Here is a 27245-nt window from a genome sequence, read left to right on the forward strand (position 1 = left end):
GGAAAAAGCCTTTTGTCTTCCAGTGTCTGAGGGTATTTTCAGAATAGCATAAATGATAAATAGATATGATGTAGTTATGAAAAGAAATGGGATACACAGTACTATGAAGACATAGACAGGAACTTCAACTTCAAAAATGCTTATGTCTGAGCATGCAGCGTGTAGAAGTGGGCTGAGGTCGCAAAAGAAATGGTCAATAATATTCCTACCCATGAACAGTAAATTACACATAAGAGAAGAATTGACAACACTTGGAACCACACTTGCCAGAAAAGCAGTGATCACCATAGCAAAGCAAAGTATTTGGTTCATCAGCATGGTGTAATGTAAGGGGTGACAAATTGCCACATATCTATCATAAGCCATCAGGGTCAAAAGGAAGCATTCAAAGTCCACCAACCAGCCAACAAGAGACACCTGTGTGATGCAACTTGCTAAGGAAATGGTTCTGTCCTCTGTTAAGATGTCAGCCAGCATGTTGGGCAGAATGGTTGTTGAGAAACATATTTCCAACAGTGACATATTGCCAAGGAAGAAGTACATTGGCGATTGAAGATGGACATCAACCACCACTGTGATGAGTACAAGGAGGTTAATAATCACTGTCAGCACATATATTGTTGAGAATAAAATGAAGAGGACATATTTCCATTCAGGACTTTTTGGAAATCCTAGAAGGAGGAATTCTACAGCATCAGATGTGTTTTCCCAGCATCCCATGATGTTTACCTGCACCTGTGAAACAAGTCAAACAAAGATCTCTTAACATGAAGAACAATGTATTCCACTCTCTCTCTTGCTATGGTAATAGATAGAACCCACCCACCTTCAATTTGATTATTTTTTAGCAGCTGGCCAAACCACTTCCAATTAACTTGCAAGCATCTCTTTTTCTGAGGTACCATCTCATCAATGTACTGATATTTTAGCAATTTTGGTGGGCTTCCCCATTAATTTCGTGCTATCAACAAGCTATGCACCAACTTAATCAAACACATTTATCATGTCACTCTTCACAAAAAAGTATTGCTTGTTGCTTATGTGGTCTATAAATACAGTGAGACCAGCCTGCTTCTCAAACTATTGAAGCTCCTCAAAAGTGTGGTAGAGTCCTTGTGGGGACCTGCCTCATGAGAGCCAGTAGGTTTGCAAGGTGACACCACTCAAGATATCTAAGGCTGAACTTTTGGGAGTCATCTGGGGTAGCATCTCACATCATAAGCCTCATGAAGGCCATCATCGCATCAAGAGTTTGTGTATAGTTGAATGTCTTCTACAGCTGGCAGTGGCAAGGGTGGCAGCATGAATGCTGAGTTCCAGAACCCCATCCTCTCTAGATGAGATTGATCCTTCTTAAAATGTCCAAGTAGTCATTCAAGGTACGCCAATGAGCTTCAAGGCAGAAAGGTGATGAAGGTTGAGAGAGAAGAGGAAAGAGCCTGACAAGAATGACAGAATACTTATCGTTCCCACACAGATTATAGATGAGTGACATTTCAGGAATCAAACAGTCTGTCTTAAACCCAGATGGGAAACAGGTCACTAAAGCAGAGATACCTGATTCACTATAGGGATGAGTTAACTGTAACAGTAGAAAGTGTGTCCTACTGAGTAAACAGGTCTAGTATCTCTTCTCCCAGGCTGAAAATAAAGTGAGATTTTCTACCTAAAATCCTCAAACAGCTACCAAGGAAGGTGTTCCCAATTGAGAGGGAGCACAGGAGGTTTGGGCCAACGAGACCAGGATATTTATAGAAAATGGCCTGTGAAATAAAAATAAAGAGAACATGGGAACTACAGGAGCTCAAGCTGAAGCAAATCAAGTCTGGGTAAAAGACAAGTATGTTATTAATCTAGAAAGTCTGATAAGTCCTAGATTCTCCTTGCACATAGGTGGATTTATTTCAGAACATGAAGTCCCTTGCTAAATTGCAGTGTTAGCTTCAATACCTGTGGTAGTGTTCCAACACTCTGCACATTGGTAATATTGTGGTAGCAAGAGGAATAAAGGTAAAGAGAAATTCCAATTTTACTAAAAAACAGTTACTAAACTGGCCTCACTATATTGCTTCTAAAGATAAAATAATAAAATTAATGATAATGCATGTTCTTATATGGCATGTTAGGGTGGTCAGCAAAGGTCCCAACGATAACGAGGGGTTCATGTTATGCGCACCATATTTGTAAATGGGGTTGCAGTGAACTTTGCGCAATGTTGCAATTTCACATGTTATGTTATGTTATTTTGCATTTATATAGCGCCTTAAATACCATTGGTATGGTCTGAAGGCACTGGTAGGTTGAGCGCCCTTGGGAACCGAAGTTCAGGTCAGTAGAGAGAGTAGAGAGAGTCAAAGTCGTGTGTGCGCACCGTGTATGTGTGCAGCTGGTGCGGTATTCGTGTAATAGCTGCTTCTTAGCGGTGGGTGTGGTGGTTGAGGGATCAGGAGTATGTGTTTGTTCTGGCCGGATTTATCCAGACCGAATGTGGCTGCATTAGGCCTGAGGAGCACACCTGGCTGGGGGGTGTGTAACCAGCAGTGTTTACTTAGAATGATGGGAAGTGAGCGGCAGATGTTGGTATGAGAACAGTTATACCGAATGGTGTCATAGTATATCTGTGTTCTAGTTGAGTGGTGATGTAAAGGAGAGAGTAAGCGTGGGGTGTGATATGATGGGTTATATGCTCTTTCAAACGGTCCCTGCATTCCAAACCATACTATGTACGTCACGCAATTCTATGCGCTCCAGTCCGTTCTATGCACATTTATTCATTCCATGCGTCCCTGTCTGTCCTACACACTCCGGTCTGCTCGACGCACTCTTGCACTCCAGTCCACCCTGCGTGCTCTAGTCCACCCTGCGTGCTCCAGCCTGCCCCACGCATTCACTCTTGTCTGCCCCACGCATGCACTCTTGTCTTCCCCACTCATGCACTCTTGTCTGCCCCACACATGCACTCCTGTCAGCCCCACACATTCACTACTGTCGGCCCGACACATGCCCTCCTGTCAGCCCCATGCATGCACTCCTTTCCACCACACGCACTCCCGTCGGTCACACGCACTCCTGTCCGCCACTCGCACTCCTGTCCGCCACATTTACTCTGATCCGTTTCGTGTATTCTAAGTTGTTTTATGCACTCCATCCACATATTTCATCGGTACCATTTTGTGTATTCTAAGTTGTTTTATGCACTCCGTCCACACATTTCGCCCGTAACATCTTCATAATTCGTCCGTTCCACCCACCTATTTCACACGTTTAATCCACTTACGTCATGCGTTTCATCCACATACGGCACACGATCCATCCCTATACAGCCCCCGTTCTATCCACATATGTCAGCCATTCCATCAGCGTACGTCACCCGTTCCATCCACGTCCGGCACCCGTTACATACATATATGTGATCAATTCCATTCACATACATCATTTGTTCTATCCATCTACATACTTTACTTGTTCCGTCCGGTCTACGCATTCAGGAGCTCTATGTACTATTCCAATCTACGCGCTCATCAATACTGCATGCAATCTGCGCTCATTCGTTCTACGTACTTATCCGCTCTACACAACCCATCCGTTCCACTCAAGGCACTCATCCCCTCTGCGCACTCATCCCCTCTGTGCACTGATCCCCTCTGCGTACTCATCCCCCCTGCGCACTCATCCCCTCTGCACACTCATCCCCTCTGCGCCCTCATCCCCTCTGTGCACTTATCCCCTCTGCACACTCATCCCCTCTACACACTCATCCCCTCTAGGCACTCATCCCCTCTATGCACTCATCCCCTCTATGCACTCACCCCCTCTACGCACCCCTCTTTTTGTATTCGCTCATATGCACTCATCTGTTCTATATACTTGTTGACTCTACCCAGTAGTCTGTTCTAAGCAGTCCTCCACTCTACGCATTCTTCCCCTCAGCTCATCAATCCCGCTCTGCTCATCCATCCGTTCCCCGCACTCACCCGCTCCCCGCACACACGTGCGCCCTGCACTCACCCGCTCCCTGCACTCACCAGCTCGCCGCACTCACCAGCGCCCCACACTCACCAGCTCACCGCACTCACCCGCTCGCCACACTCCTCCGCTCGCCACACTCCTCCGCTCTCCATACTCCTTCGCTCCCCGCACTTCTCCGCTCTCCGCACTCATCGGCTCCCCGCACTCATCCGCTCCCCACACTCATCCGCTCCCCATGCTCATCTGCTCCCTGTGCTCATCTGCTCCCCGCACTCATCTGCTCTCCGCACTCATCTGCTCTCCTTACTCCTACGCTCTATGTACTCACCCGCTCTATGTACTCATCCGCTCTATGTACTCATCCGGTCTATGCACTTGTGCTTTCCACGCATTCAACTCATCCGCTCCCCGCACTCATTCGCTCGCCTCACTCACCCGCTCCCCGCGCTCATCTGCTCCCCGCGCTCATCAGGTCCCCACGCTGAGCCGCTCTCCGCGCTTATCTGCTCCCCTCACTCATCCGTTCACCTCACTCATCTGCTCTATGTACTCATCCGCTCTATGCACTAGTGCTTACCCTGCATTCAACTCATCCACTCCCCACACTCATCCGCTCTATGCACTTATCCACTCTATGCGCTCACCCGCTCTATGCCCTTGTGCTTTCCATGCATTCAACAGCAATATGCACTCATCAGCCCTATAGAGTCATTCGCTAATACGCAGTAATCCTGTTCTATATATTAATTTGCTGGCTACACTCATCTGCTCTCTACACTCATCTGCTCTCTATACTCATCTGCTCTACACTCACCCGCTCTCTACACTCATCCGCTCTTTACACTCACCTGCTCTCTACACTCATCCGCTCATCCGATCTACACACTCTCTGCACGTCCATAGTCATCTGCTATCCACACTCATCTGTTCTACATACTCATCCGCTCTACATACTCATGTGCTATACATACTCATCCGCTCTACATACTCATCCGTTCTACATAGTCATCCGCTCTACATACTCATCCGCTCTACATACTCATCCGCTCTACATGCTCATCCGCTCTACACGCTCATCCGCTCTGAACATTCATCAGTTCTACGCACTCCTGCGTTCTACTCGCTTCTCTGTATTTACGCACTCATCCGCTCTACCCGCTTGTCCGCTCTACACACCCAACCAATCTACACACTCATCCGCTTAACATGTTCATCCATTCTATACACTCATCCGATCTACATACTCATTCGATTTACACACTCATTCGATCTATATAGTCATCTGTTCTTCCACTCCTGCATTCTTCCACTCAGTGCATTCATCTGTTCACACCCAACCATTCTACACATTCATCTGCTTAACATGTTCATCCATTCTATACACTCATCCAATGTACATAATCATTCGATTTACACACTCATTTGATGTATATAGGGATCTGTTCTTCCACTCATGCATTCTTCCACTCAGTGGATTTTATCTGTTCAACACGCTTCATCCATTCTAACTATTTCATCCACGCCATTCACTTCATTCCCTCCTCATGCATTATGTCCATTTCAGCAGTGTAAATCTCCTTACTGTTTCCCTATGATTTATTCTTATTATCCACTACACTGTTTTGATCTACTTTACTCGTTTAATTCTGTTTGTCTTTCTAGTTTATATTCAGGGTTATTAGCTGTCAATTTCTCGCATCAGGTAGTTTGTTGGATTGGTGTCATTGAGATACTGTTAGTCTGTTTGGGTTAGTTTGGTACCGGTTGGTTTTAGGGGAAGAGCCAGGTTTTCAGCAGTTTGCGGAAAGATGTTAAGTCCTCATTTAGGCGGATGTGGGGTGGGAGTGAGTTCCACAGGGTGGGGGCCAAGGCTGAGAATGATTATCTGCCTAACCTGACTGAGTTTGTCTTAGGTATGACTAGGAGGCCGGCTGAGCTTGATCTTAGGGTGCGTGGGGGGTGATAGGGTTTTAGTTTGTCTTGAAGATATGGAGGTCCGGTTTTATGCAGTGCTTGATGGGAGATGCATAAGGTTTTGAAAGTCACCCTTCGGGCTACTGGAAGCCAGGGCAGCATCTTAAGGGCTGGGGAGATGTAGCATTTTGGCAGCTGCGTTTTGTGCCCTTTGGAGTTTATTCAGTTGGTACGCGTGGATTCCGAGGTATAGGGGATTTGCGCAGTCCAGTCTTGATATAACGATTGATTGGACCGGAAAGAGTCTATTGGGAAAGGAGAGATATGGAAAGATGCGCCTAAGAGATTTAAAGTGGTAGTGGCAGGACTTTGAGACGTTGTTGACTTGGTGCGAGAGTGTTAGGTCAGAGTCAAGGGTGCATCCAAGATTTTTCACTGAGTTGCAGGGGGTCGGTGAGTTGCCCATGGCGGATGGCCAGGGTAGTGGGTGTGAAAGAAGTTCGGAGTTGCCACATACCATGATTTCCGTTTTGGAGGGGTTTAGCAAGAGGCGGCTTTGTGTCATCCAGAGTTCTACGTCGAGGAGGCAGGAGGCCAGGTCAGGTCTGGAGTTGGGTTTTGAGTTCATTAGTTTTAGAATTAGTTGAGTGTCGTCAGCGAAGTTGTAACACAGGATGTAGTGTGAACGAATTATTGGAGGGAGGATGATCAGGTAGAGATTGAACAGGAGGGCGGATAGGCACCCTCCTTGTGGGACTCCCATGTCGACTGGTCGGGCTTGGGAGGTATAGGTGGAGAGTATCGTTATTTGGTACCTATCTTTGAGGAATGAAGCTATCCATTTAAGAGCGGTTCCACGAATTCCTAGGGAGTGGAGGCAGTCTAGGAGGATTGAGTGATTGATTGTATCAAAGGCTGCAGGTCCAGAAGGATTAGTGCGGGGCATCCCGCGAAGTCTGACGTCATTTTAAGGTCATCCCAGATTGAGGTTAGGGTGGTTTCAGTTCCGTGACGGGCTCTGAAACCTGATTGTGCGGGGTCTAGGAGATTGTTGGCTTCGACAAAGGCATTTAGTTGGGAGTAGGTGGATCGGTCAATGAATTTGGCAAGGAATCTGGTGTTTGAGATGGGGCGGTAGTTTTTGGGCTCGAGAGGCTCGAGGGAAGGTTTTTTTAATTAGCGGTTTGACATGAACCATTTTGAATGCGCCGGGAAAGATACCAGAGGAAAGGGAGGCATTTATGATGGATCTTGCGTGTTCTCCTGCGCAGGTGGAGGCGAAAATTTCTTTGCGGGTTGTGGCCGGGCAAGGGTCCAGCGGAGAGCCAGATGGTTTGCGGGCAGATAGAAGTTTTAGAAATTGCTCTGGTGATATTGGGCTAAAGGATTTGAACGTTGGTTGCGTAGTGGTCGTAGCTGGTGGGCTGGCCGCTATGGGGGGAGTATTGCCTGGCGGATGCAAGAGAACCAGTTTGGTGGCTAGAGTATTTGTTCTTTCGAGAGCCGTGGTGTAAAAGTAGAGGGAGAGTGAATCGCACAGTGACTGTGAGGGGGTCGGGACGGTCGTGGTGCAAGCCGGTTTGGTGAATTCAGAGATGATTTTATGGTGCTCCTTGCTTGGGATTTTGCAGTTTAGGATTTGGGAGTTGCAATGGAATTTTTTTGCTTTCCGGATTTCGGCCTTGTACAGATAGAGATGTCAGGCCAAGGTGGCCCTGTTCTTCTTGGTTTTGTCTTTCTGCCATTTGAGTTCTAGGTATTTATTTGGTTGTTTAGTGGTCTACAACTCAGGAGTGAACCATTTGGGGAAGAGGCCACGGCGGGTTGATGGTTTGCAAGGGGGTGTGAGCCGCATCAGAGATGCGTTGAGCCATTAGTCAAAGGTGTCAGGGGTTAGTTGTTTATTGAGTTGGCAGGTAGGTGGTGGAGACCGGAGGAGTGCATCGGCTAGGTCCGGGACGATTATTAGTTTTTTCCAGCATTTGCGTAGATTTGGTGGTTCAGATTCGAGTACGGGAGGGGAGTTGGGTGAGCGAATGGCGAAAGAGAGAATGATGTGATCGGACCAGATGATAGAGGTGGGGGGGTTTAAATGAATCCGGGTGTTGGAGGTAAAGATGGCATCAGGAGTGTGTCCTTTATAGTGAGTAGGGCCATTTATGTGGGGATGGAGGTTAATTGCGTCTAAACCATCAACCAGAGAGTGTGTCATAGGGTTGGTGGGGATGTCGAGCCATATGTTGAAGTCTCCAAGAAGGGTGAGGTTGGGATGGTTTAGTTGAAGGGTGGCAATAGAGTCGCAGAGGTTGTTTGCAAATTGTCTATCGTAGCCGAGGGGCCTGTAGATTATTAGGAAGCTGTGTGAGAGCGACGGGGAGAGGGATAGTTTAACGAGGAGTGATACGCAGGAAGGAATGGAAGGTTGGTTGTCGATGATTGAGGCGTGGAAGGGAGACTTGAGGATGAATGCTACTCCCCCTCCTCTAGAGGGACGGTTCAGTGCGATGAGGGAGTAGTCAGGGGGGAAGGCTTCACTGGCGATTGGGGCGAAGTCATCAGAGAACCAAGTTTCGGTGATGAAAACCAGGTCTGGTTTGTCAGAGGCGAGGAGGTCAAAGATGGAGTATCTGTTTTTTGCTATGGATCGGGCATTACATAGGATGCAGTTCACATTGGCAGGCTAGGTTGGTCTCGGGGTTGGAGCGGAAGGGGGTAGTGGCGGAGAGAGAGGAAGCTGGAGAGGGAGAGGGGGAGGGTGGGTGATGATCGATGGGAATAGTGGACGAGCAGAAGAAATGGCGGGCGTCGGGCGGATTGGGCGGCTATGTGTGTTAGGCTGATCGTGTTTGGCTCTGGGGATTTGAAGGTGGGGAGTGGGCGGTTAGGAGTTTCAATTACAGTTGATGAGAAGTCGAGGGAGAGGGGTTTCAGGAAGGGTGAAGCTACGGGGGAGGGAGGTGATTGGGGGAAAGTGGTGGTGGGTCGAGACAAGGGAGTCAAAGAGTTCTGGGAGATTGAGGGGGACCAGGTAAGATTCCTCTTTAGTTTCTTTGTTGCGATTGGTGTGTGAGAGAGGGAAGGGGGGTTAGAGGGGGAGAGGGATGCGGCTTCGGTTCTTGCTAGGGCTAGGCGTGCAGTTTTTAGGGAGGGGAAAGGGTGCGTTCGAAGGGGAAGGTGGTGGGGGTTTGTGGGCAAGGCGGGGGTGGATGTTTGCAGGGCGGGGTGTGCACGCCATGATATTAAGGGGAGCGTGCATGGTTAACATAGGCTGGTCGGTGGTGAGTTCGGGGGAGGAGTGGTCTTAGGGTGGTTGGCTCGCCATGGTGCCCCTCTGGATTGGTGTTTGGAGAGGGGAATGGTAGGGAATGCAAAGGAGGGTGGGGTGATTTGGGAAGGGGGGACAGGAGGGAAGGCAGATCGGGAAATGAGGGCAGTCCACGGTGGTCGTGTCCGACAGACTCTGTTGGAGTGGATGCACTCATGCTTAGTATGAGCTGTTAGGTGTAGTCTCAAGTGCAACTTACAGTTTATTGGACTTTATAAGTTTGTTTATATCACTGGCTGTGAGTAGTCTTGATTTCAGGGATGTACTGGTTTGCAGATATTAGGCTGTTTTGAAGTGTGGCTAGATCCTAGGATATGCTAATTAGGCGATCTATTTAGTTGTAGCCACAGCACAGTTACGCTGTTGGTAGGCTTTCTTCTAGTAAGCTGGAATACAGGTAAGCTATTAAGGAGAGGTTGAATGTAGCAACACCCCAGGTATGGTTTTAGTTGGACTTTTAGGTGGAGTTTAGGAGGGCTTTCTAATTGTAGTTCTAAATTCAGTGGGGGCACGCTATTAGGCACACTTCCAAGTTCAATTTGCACAGAGATGATGTTAGACTATGAGGCGCACTTCTAGCTTCAACTGTACACACAGATGATATTAGGCTATTAGGTACTATTAGGTACACTTCTAAATTCGATTGTTCACAGAGGTGGTATTAGGTCTACCTCTAGATTCAGTTTTGTATGGAAGGGATTTTAGACTATTAGGCACAGTTCTAGATTCTACATTATACAGATGATATTAGATTATTAGGATATTGGGCACCCCTCTAAATTCAACTTCGCAGGGACTCTATTGGGCGCCCTTCTACATTTAACTTTCTCACAGAAGCTATTGGGCACACTTCTAAATTCAACTTCACAGAGAGGCTATTGGGCACGCTTCTAAATTCAACTTCCACTTAGGAGTTAATGGGTATACTTCTAAATTTAACTTTTACATAGAGTCTATTGGGCCCACTTCTAAATTCAACTTTCACATAGAAGCTATTGGGCGCACTTCTAAATTCAACTTTCACAAGAAGTCTATTGGGAACACTTTAAATTCAATTTTCACCGAGAGTCTATTGTGCGGACTTCTAAATTAAACTTCTAAATGCACTTCTAAGTTCAACTTTCACAGAGAGGGCATTGGGCGCACTTCTAAATACAACTTTCCATGAACGGCTATTGGGCACACTTCTAGATTCACAGAGAGGCTATTGGGCACACTTCTAGATTCACAGAGAGGCTATTGGGCACACTTCTAACTACAACTTTCCATGAGCGGGTATTGGGTACACTTCTAAATTCACAGAGAGGCATTTGGGCACACTTCTAAAGTTCAACTTCTAAATTCAACTTTCGCAGGTACACTATTGGGCGCACTTCTAAATTCACAGAGAGGCATTTGGGCACACTTCTAAAGTTCAACTTCTAAATGCACTTCTAAATTCAACTTTCGCAGGTACGCTATTCGGCACACTTCTAAATACAACTTTCCATGAGCGGCTATTGGGCACACTTCTAAATTCACAGAGAGGCTATTGGGCACACTTCTAACTACAACTTTCCATGAGCGGCTATTGGGTACACTTCTAAATTCAACTTTCCACAGAGAGGCTTTTGGGAACACTTCTAAATTCAACTTTTCACAGAGAGGCTATTGGGAACACTTCTAGATTCACAGAGAGGCTATTGGGCCCACTTCTAGGTTCAACTTTCACATAGAAGCTATTCGGTGCACTTCTAAATTCAACTTTCACAAGAAGTCTATTGGGCACACTTCTAAATTCACTTTCACTGAGAGTCTATTGGGCACACTTTAAATTCCATTTTCACAGAGAGTCTATTGTGCGCACTTCTAAATTAAACTTCTAAATGCACTTCTAAGTTCAACTTTCACAGAGAGGGTATTGGGCGCACTTCTAAATACAACTTTCCATGAACGGCTATTGGGCACACTTCTAGATTCACAGAGAGGCTATTGGGCACACTTCTAGATTCACAGAGAGGCTATTGGGCACACTTCTAACTACAACTTTCCATGAGCGGGTATTGGGTACACTTCTAAATTCACAGAGAGGCATTTGGGCACACTTCTAAAGTTCAACTTCTAAATGCACTTCTAAATTCAACTTTCGCAGGTACACTATTGGGCGCACTTCTAAATTCACAGAGAGGCATTTGGGCACACTTCTAAAGTTCAACTTCTAAATGCACTTCTAAATTCAACTTTCGCAGGTACGCTATTCGGCACACTTCTAAATACAACTTTCCATGAGCGGCTATTGGGCACACTTCTAAATTCACAGAGAGGCTATTGGGCACACTTCTAACTACAACTTTCCATGAGCGGCTATTGGGTACACTTCTAAATTCAACTTTCCACAGAGAGGCTTTTGGGAACACTTCTAAATTCAACTTTTCACAGAGAGGCTATTGGGAACACTTCTAGATTCACAGAGAGGCTATTGGGCCCACTTCTAGGTTCAACTTTTACATAGAAGCTATTGGGTGCACTTCTAAATTCAACTTTCACAAGAAGTCTATTGGGCACACTTCTAAATTCACTTTCACTGAGAGTCTATTGGGCACACTTTAAATTCCATTTTCACCGAGAGTCTATTGTGCGGACTTCTAAATTCAACTTCTAAATGCACTTCTAAGTTCAACTTTCACAGGTACGCTATTGGGCACACTTCTAAATTCAGCTTTCACAGAGATGCTATTGGGCGCATTTCTAAATTCAACTTTTCACAGAGAGGCTATTGGGTACAATTCTAGATTCAACTTTTCACAGAGAGGCTATTGAGCACACTTCTAAATTCACAGAGAGGCTATTGGGCACACTTCTAAATTCACAGAGAGGCTATAGGGCACACTTCTAAATTCACAGAGAGGCTATTGGGCACACTTCTAGATTCACAGAGAGGCTATTGGGCACACTTCTAACTACAACTTTCCATGAGCGGCTATTGGGTACACTTCTAAATTCAACTTTCCACAGAGAGGCTATTGGGCACACTTCTAAATGCAACTTTTCACAGAGAGGCTATTGAGCACACTTCTAAATTCACAGAGAGGCTATTGGGCACACTTCTAAATTCACAGAGAGGCTATTGGGCACACTTCTTAATTTCAACCTTCACATGTATAGGAGAGAGTTTCCATATGCAAATATACTGCAGATATAATGAATTTACAGTGGTGATGATTTGCTAGATGAGTGGTAGGGTAGTATGGCGTGAAGTAGTTGATTATGGCCCTGCCCTTGCCACATTTATTTGTTGTTGTCTTCTTGCTTCTCCTTCGGATACCTGCAGATACGATCTGGAGTCATCTCTGAAGGAGTCGTCCTTTGCCTCAGGTCCTTAGCCGATGGGCTGCCGGGCAGAGGGCTGCCCTAGGAGAACTGGTAATGGAGGGGAGTCCTCTCAGCTGGACCAATGGGAGCGCGATGGGCGGGTCGGGGGGCGGCAGGGAGGGAACCAGGAACAAGGTGCGGGGTGGGAAGAGAGGCAAGCAGGGGAATGGGGGGCCTTGCTCACGTTTCCAAAATGGCCCGGAGGGGCAGCAGAAGAGCTACAAATGCGCACTTAACTCACCGGTAGCCTTTCAAACACGGATGCACACATGGCTTCTGCAAAGCCGTTAGGTCAGAACACTCGGTCCTAAGGACTACTCGGAGCGCTATGGGCAGGTCGGGGGCAGCAGGGAGGGAACCAGGAAGAAGATGTGGGTTGGGAAGGGAGGCATGCAGGGGCCTGGTGGGCCTTGTTGCTCACGTTTCCAAAATGGCCCAGAGGGGCTGCAGAAGCGCTACAAATGCAAACTTAACTCACCGGTAGCCTTTCAAACACGGATTCACACACGGCTTCTGCAAAGCCGTTAGGTCAGAACACTCGGTCCTAAGGACCAATCGGAGCGCTATGGGCGGGTCGGGGGGCGGCAGGGAGGAAACCAGGAAGAAGATGCGGTGTGGGAAGGGAGGCAAGCAGGAGCCTGGCTGGGGGACCTTGCTCACGTTTCCAAAATGGTCCGAAGAGGCAGCAAAAGCGCTACAAATGCGCACTTAACTCACCGGTAGCCTTTCAAACACGGATGCACACACAGCTTCTGCAAAGCCGTTAGGTCAGAACACTCAGTCCTAAGGACCAATCGGAGTGCTATGGCGGGTCGGGGGGCGGCAGGGAGGGAGCCAGGAAGAAGATGCAGGGTGGGAAGGGAGGCAAGCGGGGGCCTGGGGGGCCTTGCTCACGTTTACAAAATGGCCCGGAGGGGCAGCAGAAGTGCTACAAATGCGCACTTAACTCACATGTAAGTGTAGCTAAATGTGAATGGATATGTGACTTTGGGGTTTGTTTAAATTGATACATATTTGATTTGCACACACGTGGAAAGATAACATGCTAAAACCTCTAAATGAAATATAAACACGATTAAAACATGGTGTGCTATGGAGTGCCCAGAAGCAGGCAACGAGGCTTTTCATTATGAGCATGTGAGCAAGGGGGTCCTGTCCTGAAGGACCCATTCTAATGGAGATATAATATTTATTAAACATGCATGCACACTGAGGAACATAAAAGGGACCTCATACAAATGAATGTAGTGAGCTTTTATGAATTCATGTATACTCTGTAGCCAGCAGCTTATGCAGTGAATTTCAGGACTGACCTACAGGGAATTCTGGAGTGGGCTTCTGCACCATGAGCATCTCTGTGTGGCTACCCTGGTTTTCTGGTTCTCTTCCCCTTGCTCGCACCTTCAAACCAATCCAATCGGACCATACAAAGGATTTTCTTTAAACGCAACTTTTTTCGAACATGGCATATCACATGATTCTTAACTTACTTTTGGTTTCAATTGAAAAAATAAAACACGTGTTGTTTGGAAAAAATACAACCTATTCTTACAATATAGTAAAATGCTATTACATCCATTCCAATTGGGTAAAATTAAAACATGCTTTTAAATTTACGTATTATTAAATGCTTTCTCTCTTTCAGCAAAACCTTTGAGGCAGTAAATAACTCCATACTGTTTACAACAAAATCACTTCGGACAAACTCTATTAATGTACAGTTACCACTACTGTGCATTTTAAGTGAATGTAAACATTTTCTATCCACCTATTACAACAAATAATATGACAAATTAAAAAAATAAAATACACAACCCATATTTTACATTAAAAAAGTCACTTTAGCATAAAGTAAAAAAACCTTATATGCATAAATATTTGCATGTTTTAATTTATGCTATACAAAATAAACACATTACATTTAAAAAACAAATATATAATGTAGTAAACAATAAACATAACAAAATACAACAGAAAGTACAGATAATAAATACACTAAACATTAAAAACAATTACAATAGAAACACATTATTTAGTAGTATTCATTTCAGCAAATAACATCCATATATGCACAACTTATGCAATTTAAAACATTTAACATACAATCAGCATGTTTTACATAAACAAAAATACATTTAATTTCTGATAAAAAAAAAAAAATAATGCAAAATGTAATTAGTTGCAAAAGCTGCCAAAATATAATACACATTAGTACCCGGCGAGAGTCAAGCAGAATGCAACACGTATTCTGATTGGCTCTCGCCGGGTCCTTACCCGGCCGAGAATCCTTCGATTCTCCGCTTGGATTCCAGCCGCCTTGTCCTCGGCGGGGGGCGTGGCAGCCCCTCAGCCAATGAGGAGGCTGGAAGCAGGGCCATCCCCGCTCCGAGCCTCTCCGCGGCTGAGAGGCTGCCTTTGCCCCCCGCCGGGTACTCGGGTAAGGCTTTTTTTTTTAAACTCCCTTTCCTCCCTCCTCCCCCCTACTCCCACTTACCTGCTTGTTCCTGCTTCCCCGGCGAGGAACGAGGGAAGCCTCCAGCCGTGTGGAGACTCAGAGCGGGGCCATCCCCGCTCTGCGCCTCCACACGGCTGGAGGCTTCCCTCGTCCCTCGCCGGGGACGTAGGTACGTTTTTTTTTTTTCCTTCTCTCCCAACCCCACTTACCTTCTGCTTCTTTTTTTTCTTTCGGGAGCGGACACGCTGGGAACACTTGTGTTCCCAGCGTGTCCGCTCCCGATGGACGCCACGGAAAAGGAAGACAGACTCCATTTTCCCTTTCCATGGTGGCCATTTTCTTGGTCGTTTCTTTTTTTTTTTTTGCAACGTTTCGGGACAGAAAAAAATGCTTTTAGTGCCCCGGTCACGCACATAATGCGGGCCGTGGTACTAATAGCAATATAACCCTTGCGGCGGGGAATTACCGACTCAGGTATAACTATGGGCCCCGGGGCATTAGCCGCTCGGGTTATATTGCTTAATTAAAACTTAAATCTATAAAAATGTTTTCATGTTTTCATCAAACACAAGTAACTATTCCCTATGTTCTTGATTTGTAGGTTTGCTCAGAGAGGAAGGTAGTAGATGCTGCACTCCCCCACACATTGCAATCTTCAATGTCCAAATAATACAGTGTGTTACGTGGGCAAGGCTCAATGTAACTGGAGAGCAGGGAAAGAAGACACAGTCTTCCCTGTTAGTGCTCTCAGGAAGGCAGGGCAGTGTGGGTCGGCCATAGTAGGTGCAGTCCAGTTGAGACTCAGTATGTCAGGGCAGTCCCTTTTTAAGATCAGTGGTAGCACAATCAGCAACATATCAGGCGTGTGCCTCTAGAAGGCTGAATGATGGGATACACAACCAGTTGTGTGTTAGGCCTGTGACCCATGGAGCCCAGTGTGGTAACTATGTGCCAAATACCATCTCGAGATTGTGTTCCATAACAATCATGATGAAACGGTGGGGTGTGACTAGAGACAGGGGCCCTGACAAGTCTCTTGAAAGCTTTAGGCTGGGGCATTTTGAGGGCAGAGGGGGCCGGGTTGAATGGAGTCTGGCAACTATTAGAGAGCCAGTGTCAGTTCAATGCCATTGCATGGCATTGTAAAAAATGATGGAAAGTGTCAGGTCTGAATATTGCGAATCCCCTGTGTTCCTGCGGGTTTAAAAAGGGAAAGTCTGTTAGTTGGTATAGCGACTCATGAAACCACAATGTCTGTTCAAGCCCCCTGCTAGTGTATTTAAAATGTGCATGCATTTGAATTCATAGGTCTTTCTGGATTTTTCAATCCTGAAATTGCCCAAGAGAACAGCAATTTTAAGATCATCAAGGTTAAAATTAGCTTATGAAAAATACTCACCAACTGCATTCTCGTTTGTGCATTGCTTGACACTCTGACTAAGGAGGTTCATGTGTTTATGTAGAGGTTGGCTAGTTTCATGCACATAGTAGCCACACCCGGGACCTTTCATGCACATAATCAATTAACAATATTCCTGCGTTCACAAAAAGGCCCCATAATCGAGTAGTCCTGCCACGTGTGGGGTATCTTGTTTGTGTCTGAAATGTTGATATTTTATTTTTTATTTGTTTATATCCAGGAGGAAAAATGCATTTTTGATCACAAAACAGCGTACAACAGATAAGAAATTAAATTTGATGAGAAGCAGTGAGCTTCTTACAATGGGGTGAGTTTGAGGGACATTCTGACCAGATTGTGGAAGGAGGTAATGGAATGGGATGGACCAGGGACAATACATAAGGGGAGATACATGGATTAAGGACAAATAACATTGGACATTTTTAAGTACACATAGGAAGTATGGCCAGCTGTGCTCAGGATGTAACCATGATGGGTGTAGTGCTTCATTGGAGGCAGAGAAAGTGAGGCAGGTTAGAAGCGGTGGAAACATGTTAGCTAGTAGGCAGATGAGAGGTAGATTAAAAGGGTAGCTCAGAGGCGAGGGGGTAGGCATTTAGTTTTTTTTTTAACAAATCCGTGTGAATTGTTTCTTGGATGTCCTGGGGAAGGGAATTCCATGACATTGGAGCAAGAAGAGTGAAATGGTAGAAGCGATAGGAATCACAGGGAGGGAGAGGAGCCATGAAGGTAGTTGAGGAGGCAGAGCGAAAGATTACGCGAAGGCTTGGAGAGCTGGAAAGAGTAGGATAGATACAGTGGTGCTTTACCATGGATAGATGTGTGAACCAAGAGAAGAAATTTAAATCTGGCCCTGTTTTGCATCGTCAGCCACCCCGCCTGGTGACGGTACGAGGAAGCAGAGGGAGTTCAAAGAGAGTCCTGGTAGCTAAGTTAATGATCTTGTTGAGAGGACAGAAAGCATAGCTGGGGAGAACACAGAAGATGCTGGCACAGCAGTCCAGTTTAGAGAAGACTAGAGTAGTTAAGAGATGCATGTCGGTGTTGAAAGGTAGGGGGTGCCTGACTTTTTTTTTTACTCTTTTTTATTGGCATTATATAATCTTGATACAGTACAACACAGAATAAAGCATTGGGGGTGTTGGGTTTGCTGTAGCATGTTGTTTCATGCGCATACATTCACCCGGGTTGTGTATTCTTGTTCACCTTGCAGCCACGGACTGCTGCCGCCCCAACCTCTACCCCTCCATCAATGTCTGCTTCCCTTTGTTTGGTGATTTTAGCTGACCTTTAAACCCCAACATAACATCCCGTTCCCCCCGCCCTCCCAACCATGAGTTGCTCTGTGGTATAGCACTCTCAATGACCTTGCGCGTAATGTTCCATTGTCAACGGCTTTCGATCGCAGTCTGGTTGTCCATGCCCAATGTGGGTTGTGTGCCCTGACATTGTGCGTGTTTGATTGTTTGCTGCTTGTCTGTCCCCTTTCGTGTGTTCATCCCCATCCTTCTTAGGTTAACTGATCTATGAGTGCACTGAATCTTGCCACCCTGGAAGGGTTGTATGTTTGTCCTTTGGCCATGGCTGCTAGTTCCAGCCTGCATGTTTTCGCTAGTAGCTCTGTGCGTTGGGCTTGTGAGGGGGGGCTCTTAGCCTTACAGTGGGTAGTCAGTAATTTTCTAGCCGTGAATAGTAGTATCCCTATGAGTTTGGGAGTAGAGGGATCTTTGAGGCAATCATCCGCCCCTGCCCCCAGCAGCATCACCTGAAGTGTGAATGCAACCATGGCCTGTTGATGCTCACAATCTGCCTGTGGACTCCCCTCCATTACTGAGAGCATTTGGGACAGTGCCATAAAATGTCGCCCATCGTACCTAGGCAACCACACTCCCTCCAGCATTTGTTTGAGTGCGCAATTCCCATATGGTACAGTGTTGTAGGGGTGTAGTATAGCCATTGTATAATTTTGTATTGGATCTCTCTGTTTTTGAGGTTGGTGGAGATTAGGGGTATGGCTGCGTAGTATTCCAGGATGGCCGAGACCTCTATTTGGGTGCCTAAGTCCTCGGTCCAGGATTGCGCTAGTGAGTGGTTCCACCCTAGGTTGTTCGGTATCGCCATTTGGTAGAAGGTGCGTAGGTGGGGGAACGCATCCAGAATGAGGCGAGCTACTGTTCAGGTTTGGAGATGAAAGTACAGAAGGTGTGAGACAGGTTGTATATGATGCTGAGGTTTCTAGCTGAAGAAGAGTAGGGAGAGTGTCTGGTGGGAACTGGATAGACAGTGGAAGAGATGGGAGAGTTTTTGCCAGGGAAGACAACTCTGTTTTGGTAGAGTTTAACATCAGATAGTGCAAAGCATCCAATATTTGATGGCAGAGAGACAGTTAGACATTTTGATAGAGAGATTAGAGGAAAGTTGAGGAAAATAGGATTTGGGTGTTGTCTGCAAAGAGTTGGTATGAGGACCCAAAGGAGGAGATTAGTGCCCCAAGAGCAGAGGTGTAGAGTGTAAAGAGGGTAATATTTCACATAGGCACAACTTGGGTGGAATGAGAGGAGCAGGGAATGCCTGAGAGGAGCATTTGCAAAGCACACAAAATGGTGCAAGTCTCCTTTCTTTGACTAGAGCACTCAGTCTCCTTCCATTGACAAGAGCATGCCTGCCTACTCTAATCCCTCCTCTTTTCCTTCTCACTAAGAACAAAGGTCTTTAGAGTTGCAGCACCCTAGTGTGAGGCTACTGCTTTTTAATGTGTGTGTTCCCTACATGTCCGGGCCCAGGAAAGCTGCCTGCTGTGTGGCTGTCTCTGTTACCGGCCCTCACAAAGGGATTGAAGAAGTGGTTTGGTCCTCTGGGCTTGGGATCTGGCATTTGCCAGTATCAACACATCTGGCTAGAATATACATTTCCACAGCAGAGCTTACTCACAGGAGCTGACACACATGATATATCAATTGGGATGTGGTGGTCATGAACATAAGTAGTGACATGCACAACGCCCCATCTCAGGCAGAGCTTTATAATTAGAGTTTACCGTGCCACCAGCATGGACTACTTATGATCATCGTAGTTTTGGTACATGAGGGCATATCTTAAATACCGCCCCTGCTCTGCAGAGACTTGACTGTCCAGTGGGCATCTTCTGACCACTGGACCTGATCTACACCATGAGTAGTACAGATGCTGCAGAACAGCTACTGATGCAGCAGAGCACAGGTACACTATGCTTTTGTCATGGAGTGGACAGAATACGTAATCTATTTTGCAGATAACACTTTTGGAGAGGAACTTACCCGCATCATGTTATGTCTTAGTAAAAACTTTAAAAGCCGAGGATTTGCACCCTTGCCAGATGGAAATTCCTCACACCTCCTCTTCTGTATCTCCCACCTCCTCCTGTTCCTCCAACTACACAGTTTCTCTCTCAGCTTCCTGTTCTGTATCTCTCTCCACCTCATTATCCTATCTCCCAGAACCTGCTTTGCTGCCACCAACCCTTCCACTGTTTCTCACTCCACCTCCTCTTTCGCCACACAGTCTCCAGCTCGCTCTGACTCATAACTCTGAAAGCCTCCCTCGACCCAGGTGCATTTGGTATACTTTAATGGGATTTCCGGCTAGCATGCACATTACGGGATAGTTCTCAGCTGGGCTCTGCGTAGTGTCATTTCTGCAAATGATTCTCATGATTCTCATGCATTTGGATTATGAAATCCCTGGCTTGTTTCCATCTGGTAACGTTATCCCACAGATGCAACACGGTGAGCAATTCTTGCTGAGATGAATATCAGGTTTTAGCAATTGCACACGTCTGGAAAGTGGGGTGGGATGCTGACTTAGAAAGAAGGGGATATATGTAATCTGTGTTTGTGTTCATTTATTTGGAACATTGTATGGTCATTGATGACTGTATATGTTCTATATGGTTGTACCTTTCTTTTTATTGAGTTTAGGTGTTTTGATTCTAATATATAATGTAATTGATTAACTTGGATGTACTTTGAGTATGTGTTAAACATTTTAGAAGAAACATTTGTAACAATATTCCTGCAGGTGGTGCACTGATCTACTAAGGTATTTGAATTGGGCTGTTTTGTCACATTAACCTCACATATGTGCTATGTTGTGTTTTCTGTTGTACACCCAGCCTAACCAACCTTAACTCCATCTTACCTTTCTGGTGCAGTAGAAGAAGGGCTTATCCCTCAAATGATGTGCATAAAGGGGACTGCTGTGGTTTACTAGAGGACGCGCATTTGATTATAAAAAATAATTAAATAAAAATCAAATGCATTTAAAAATTAAAAATAAATAATAACGAAAATAAAACCTGGGAGAAAACGTAAAGTGTAAAATACTTATATCATCCTGCTTAAATAATCAGAAAGAGTTTCACTTCGGAGTACGTGCTGTTGGCCTAGCTTCAGGAAGCAATGCAGCTCTGTACATTGAGAGGGCATGCAGCGCTACGCACTCTGTTTGCAGTTTTAGTTGAGGCGTCTGCTTTGGTGTTTCATTGAATGTTGCCTTGGCTTGCCACATAGCCAGCAATGTAAAAACATGATCTGCATAAAAAACAACACGTTAAAAAGACATTTCAGTGGAAGTAACACATTTGGGAACCTCATACTCCCTCTTTGAGGAATCTCTACTTAAGTTGATTTGAAAAATTCTGGGAGCCACACTCCTGCTGACACCAAACACTGCCTAATCACCTGTTGTATGGGAGTGGTCCCGGTCAGGATGGTATTCATCCACTGTGTTAGTTCACTGTACCTTTCACAGCGGAGAAATATCCATCAGTCTATACCCACCCACCTGGGCAGTCCAGCACTGAAAAGCCAGTCAATCTTCCTCTGAGCAAGAGTACCAACAGCAACCCCAGACACATGTTTCTGCCTTGTTGGGCATCATCAGTGAGGTGTAGCTGAGCCACCCTCGGGCATGGAGAGTAAGGGATCCACGCCTCAATTAGCCTTCCAATTTAGGGAGTAACCGCAAGCATTGCAAATTTGTAAATTGTGAGATCCCCTCTACTGAGAACGAACATGGCCCTCTAACCTGTTCTTTGGGATGGTCCCCACTCAGGAGAAGACTGCAATGTGTGTTCTGCAAAAACTGTTGGTGGCACAAGCTGCCTCCAAATCCCTCCGTATGGCATTCAAGGAACTGGGAACATAATCAAGGCTATGCCAGAGTGTGGAGACATTGCCATTTTTGTGGCACCAACCTCATGAATATGAAAACACATTTGAAAGCAAAAACAAGCATGACAGTGGTGCGGTTCTTACTTTGGGAGGCCATTGGTTGTGATCAGAGAGTGATGTTGGTTACAATACAACCAATGCCACAAAAAAATCTACATTCGTAGTGGGAAGACTGTAGTGTCGGGTCACGACACTGAATGCGTCGGATGAGAGGCAGTGTGTTTTGTCAGCGGTCTACTAAGGGTGTTCAGTATTATGGAGTAAGTGGCATTCATTTTTTGGGGAGAGACAGACACAGCCATAATTTATACAAAAATTAAGTTCCTGGGCCCAACTATTTTCTAGCACGGTTGTGACGCTTCGGGCAAGTAGTTCCACACCATTGCTGCCACCACCCACAGCTGCTCCCCACAGTGTCGACACGTTTGGGGTTAATCTACAACTCGCACATGCTCATTATGTTTAATGGATGCTCTGGCTATCATTGTAATGTAATGTAATGTATATATTTAGAACGCGCTGAAAGCCTGTAGGCATCAGGGCTCAGGTGGACACACAAACACAACATAGACAGCCAACAGGTTAAGTCAAGGAATGGAGGAAAGGCCCATTACTTCATAATCAATCTGAGGCTAAGACAATAAGTGCTGGGGCTCAGAAATAAGTGCCAGGGCTGAGCCCCGGCAAACACCGCCACAAATGAAGCACTGGAAAGACAAGTCCACCAAAGTACATGGCTCTTTGGACATCAAACAACGTAGTTTCTGGAAGTCGGCCAATGACTGCACAAATAAGAGGCCGAGATAATTGTATGTGATATATATAAAATAGAATATATGTTTCCTTTCTTTGCAAGCGTTTGCGAAAAAACAACTCAAACGACTCAAAATAAGCAGCATTATTGGGTAGCAAGACTTGTGTGGAAGTGAAACAAAGTATCATGTTCCACCAGAGAGACAGGCCAGGGCCTGCAGAAAGGGCACAGGAAGCCAGGCGCCATTCCCATTTCTCACACTGATTGAATGGCATTTTCAAGGCTAATGAGCAAAATAGCAGCTTTCTGCGAAGCGGCCAAGTCCCAGATAAAAACTACTATGGAATTGTAAACAAAAGCCTTATGTGCAACGGGTGGGGCTCCACGGCGTAAATAAAGGTGCTAGGGATTATTCATGTTATGGGCCACGTGTGTGGGTTTTAAAGGACTGGGCTGAATGGGAGTCACGTCTACAAAAGCCACAGAGTTCAATGACAGCATGATATTGTGGAGCATAAAAATCTATGGATTCCTATGGATTCCTATGGATTCTGCCAGAATTTTACATCAGCAAATGTAGACAGATTCCACTGGACTCCATTGTAAATTATCCTTTCTATGCATAAATGGTAGGCAGTGTTTAGAGTATTTTCGCCGCAAATTGCAAAAACAAGGCTGCACGGGGCGAATGTGCCTGCATTTACACCGTTGTTTGCTTTGTACAGAGAGGAACCGTTTGCATGCAAGTGTAGACAAAACACATTCCATGCGTGCAATGAACACATGTGTTTACAGTGTGCTCCTTTATGTTTCTGAAATGATGGGGCTCGGATCGCTGACGGCTCCACTGAACCCTAATTTTCCCACTGTTGAGGCAACCACTCCACTGTTCCCCCTATTCATCCCAGCACCTCTGCTATCCCTGTAACCTACTAGGTAGGGCCCTGTGTGCAGCACTCCACCAGTGGTAGAAGTGTACTACAGAAAGTAGTGGAACCGTGGCTCCGGCAGAGAATGGGAGACCTGGCAGCGAGAACATTGCAGGACACGTCTCAAGTAGTTGTGGACTGCCCAGGTTGACAGCCTAGTGGGTGAAATAGATATCGGTGTAGCTGGATCTTCCATAGATAGGTAAAGTGAAGATTTAAGCTTTAACTTCAAAAACAACAGTTGCCGAACGATGAAAGTGGCTGTAAAAACCAGTGGAGCTGTTAACTGTAAAAAAATAAAGGCAGTGGCACTCCGCTCCTGATAGCTCCCACTCACTTTGACATCTGCACTCCACTACCTCCCAGCAAAGTTTGTACTTATAATTATTATTTTAGGATTTTTAAAGCGCTCGCACAGCCTGCAGGCATCGAGGTGCACTTTCTTAGTTGTGTATTTATAACGCTTAAATACCCAGAGGTTTCTAAGCGCGGACCGGGGATCGAACCTGTGTTGCTTCGTGTTGTCTTGCTTCCAAGGAGCGCACGTTCCCACTGAGCTATCCTCCCAATAATGTTATTTATGGTTGGCAATGAGGCTCACATGTTCTCTCTCTCTGAAATTTATTAAACGTTTCCTCATTCAAATGTTACTCTGTCCATTTCTTTTACTGGCAATATTGACGCTTTCAAAAGATACCCAGGAGTCAGACCCACCTTTAAGAGATAGACCGTGATACTTGCTCTGCCACAGAGTGGGTCGCCCAATATCCAGTGCTATAATCGCTGGAATAAAATATCGAGGGTGACTTTCCCCTAATATTCTAGGAGTGGAGTTTGTTTATATAATTGCACCAGTCCTAAAATATGGTGGGAAGGGCGTTTAGTGCCTTTAACAAAAATGTTGCGTCACCCTCAATGTTTTTCTCCAGCAATTCTATCACATGTAACGGTGTTCCTCTGCTCATGTGTGGAGTTTCTACAGGTTATTAGGAAGTAGTCTGTTTATTCCACTGTATGATATGATATGGCATTCATAACGCGCCTATACACAAATGTGTCAAGGCGCGACGAGGCAAAGGAGGGGAAACAGAGGGAAGACATAGACAACGATCTTACTCGGCCAGGTGACATAGAGATCGCGCAAGTGCAGAGGAGGAGGGAAGGGGAAAGTGGGAGGGGACAGTGCAGGACATAGGATAACAGTAAAATAAATAAAGGCAATAAATAAAAAAGTGCAGCCAGCTGGTGGCAAGTGCAAGGGTAAGTGCAGACATCAGGCGTAAACAAGCACATCGTTGATCATCGTTTTCTAGGGCATCTTACCTCTGACCTCGACACAGTTCTGTTTTGATTGATATTAGATGTCAGTATTTCTGGTTGATGAAAGCAACGTCTTCACACTTCAGGTCTTTCCTTACTCAAAAAAACCTCCCGGAATCGCACTGCGCAATACTCTATCCAACAAGAAAAAAAAAAATATGAAACGCCACACAAGTTTATTTGCAGAAAAAAAGGAAAGCAGCACTGCCATTATGACACTAGAGACGCCACCAGGACAAAAATAGTCCAATCTAGGAATGGGCCTAGCTGGGAAGGAAACAGAGAACACATGGGAGCGGAGTGAAGAGGTTATAAAGAAATGCAAAACGGAAAGACAAGAGCTGAGATGTGAAGAAATGAATAATGTAATAATGTAACACACGTGCAGTGTTTTGCAGTCACTCAAATGAAACTGTAACTGACAAGGCCGGATATAAAGATGGCCAAGCAGCAGAAAGCAATCTAGAACTGTTTGTGAAAGTGTGTAAACTGCATTCATGCAAAATGTAACCTGGAAAATGTAACATCAAAGGGCACAGAATAATGTCCTTTAAAAGTGGCAACGGGCGAGGAGCTCCCCTGAATTAGATGTCGCCCGATTAAAACATCCTACAATACACGACGAGAAGGCTTACAGCCGCAATTAAGATATTAACCATTCAGAAGACTGCTTAGAAATTGCATTGCCAGTTGCTTAATAGAACAGCCTTTACTCAAAGAGATCACAGAAAGGTGGGCTTTGGTCTGGGAGGGGGGAAAGGTAGTGAGTGGTGTTAACCACATCTACTCTCATGGCTACGGTTGGTCAATGAGGTTGTAGAAAAACAAACAACACCATCAGGCTGTGTCCCTCCTCACATCCCACGTCTCTGCTATCTTCACCTGGTATGCCAATTGTATCAGCTTACAGGCAGCGCGTAAAGCCCCACCCAATAGCCACAACTAAAAAAAGGGACTGGGAGGCAAGAAGCTACAAAAAGAGATCCCATGGGCAGAAAAGGAACATTAACATTTCAAAGTAAAAAGACAGAGCCAAAGACAAAGCAGACAGGAAGAGATTTAGCAGAAAGACATTTTGAACTGTACATCCGGCATGGATAGAGATGTTTGATAACCAATACATGTGCAAATACATCCAGAAAAAGGAAGCAGCGAGCAGAGGCCTCTGACATCGCGGGCAGGCTTTGCACACTTCCAGAAGAAGATAGTTTTCAGTTCAGAAGTTCCATTGAGCAGGTTCTGTGTGATTAACACGTATATTTGTGACTCTCAACAACTTGTACGCGACAACATTTTATTGTAAACTGTTTCTTCCTCTTCCTCCATATGTATGACTAGAGAAGGGTACCTCTGCCCGGGCATTCCCTCATGTATCCCCTCACTCTCCTCCGTGTCTGGTCACTCTGGCAATCCCTCACAAATTGTTTCCGTTACTTTTTAGTCACCAACTACCTCACTCACACACGCTGCTGACATTTCAAACTGATTGTGCACAGAAAAAGCAATGACAACATCACTGTCCCAAAACGCCACGAATAAAGAATGGGAGGGACAGAATGGACAGAGAGAGAGAGAGAGGCAGTAAAGACTAGGTAAACATGACTCTCATCTCAATACCTGTATTATCATTTAGATATTATTAAAAGTCCACGATTCCGGGAGGGGTGCTATGAATGTTAAGGCACCTCTTCTTCATGGAAGTATGGGGGCCAGCAACTGTACGCAACAGAGACAGAAGCCTCTCGGAACTTGGATGTGAACCTTGAAATCCTATATGGTGGCCTGGGAGTGTCGTCAGGCCAGAGGGAGAGCGACCCAACGATATGATGTTCACTCGTCCAGCCTTTTATATCAGTCACAGAAAAGGGCGTGTAACGCCTCGTCTTCCGCAGCTCATTAGCCCTTCACTTGGGAGTTATTAAAAGTTATTTTTCAAACCCTTGTTGTGTACCTCAGAGTAGACCTGTGTGGGTTATTAGAGCAGTTTCCTGAGCGATCTGCTCCTGTGTCTCGAGTCCTGCAGACACACACAATTGACATATCACGCTCCGAGCCATCTTGCAAAACAGGGGGTCAGACTATTGCCTGCCCCACGACACCTTAAAAACCTTCATGCGTGAGGGTCAGCGTATAAGCACAGTAGTTAGTATCGCTATAGGGAATCCTCGAGGGCGAACATATATGTTTTATCAATGAGTGATGCTGGCGATGCACCTGTTTCACACTTGTATTTTCTGCATTTGATATTCCAGAAAATGATCTATTGCTGTTCTTACAAAGTCTGGCATCTCTCTAATATCACCATGCAAAAAGCAAGGCGTCTGACCCCTCTTCTGATTGGTCCCTGCATGTAAATAGCAAGGCATCTGACCCATCTTCTGATTGGTCCCTGCATGTAAATAGCAAGGTATCTGACCCATGTTCTGATTGGTCCCTGCATGCAGAATAATAAACAAGTAACATTTGAAGGCCAACATTACATTAGCAGTCTATGAAGAGGTTACTTCTGTTCTAGTATAGATACAGGATACTTTTTATAAATAGCATCCAGGAAGGTATGCAGCCTCTAATATTAATGCAGGACTGTATGTAAAAGGT

This window comes from Ambystoma mexicanum, chromosome 1p (genome assembly GCF_040938575.1).
Source record: "Ambystoma mexicanum isolate Mex_15411 chromosome 1p, UKY_AmexF1_1, whole genome shotgun sequence".
NCBI classification, from domain to species: domain Eukaryota; kingdom Metazoa; phylum Chordata; class Amphibia; order Caudata; family Ambystomatidae; genus Ambystoma; species Ambystoma mexicanum.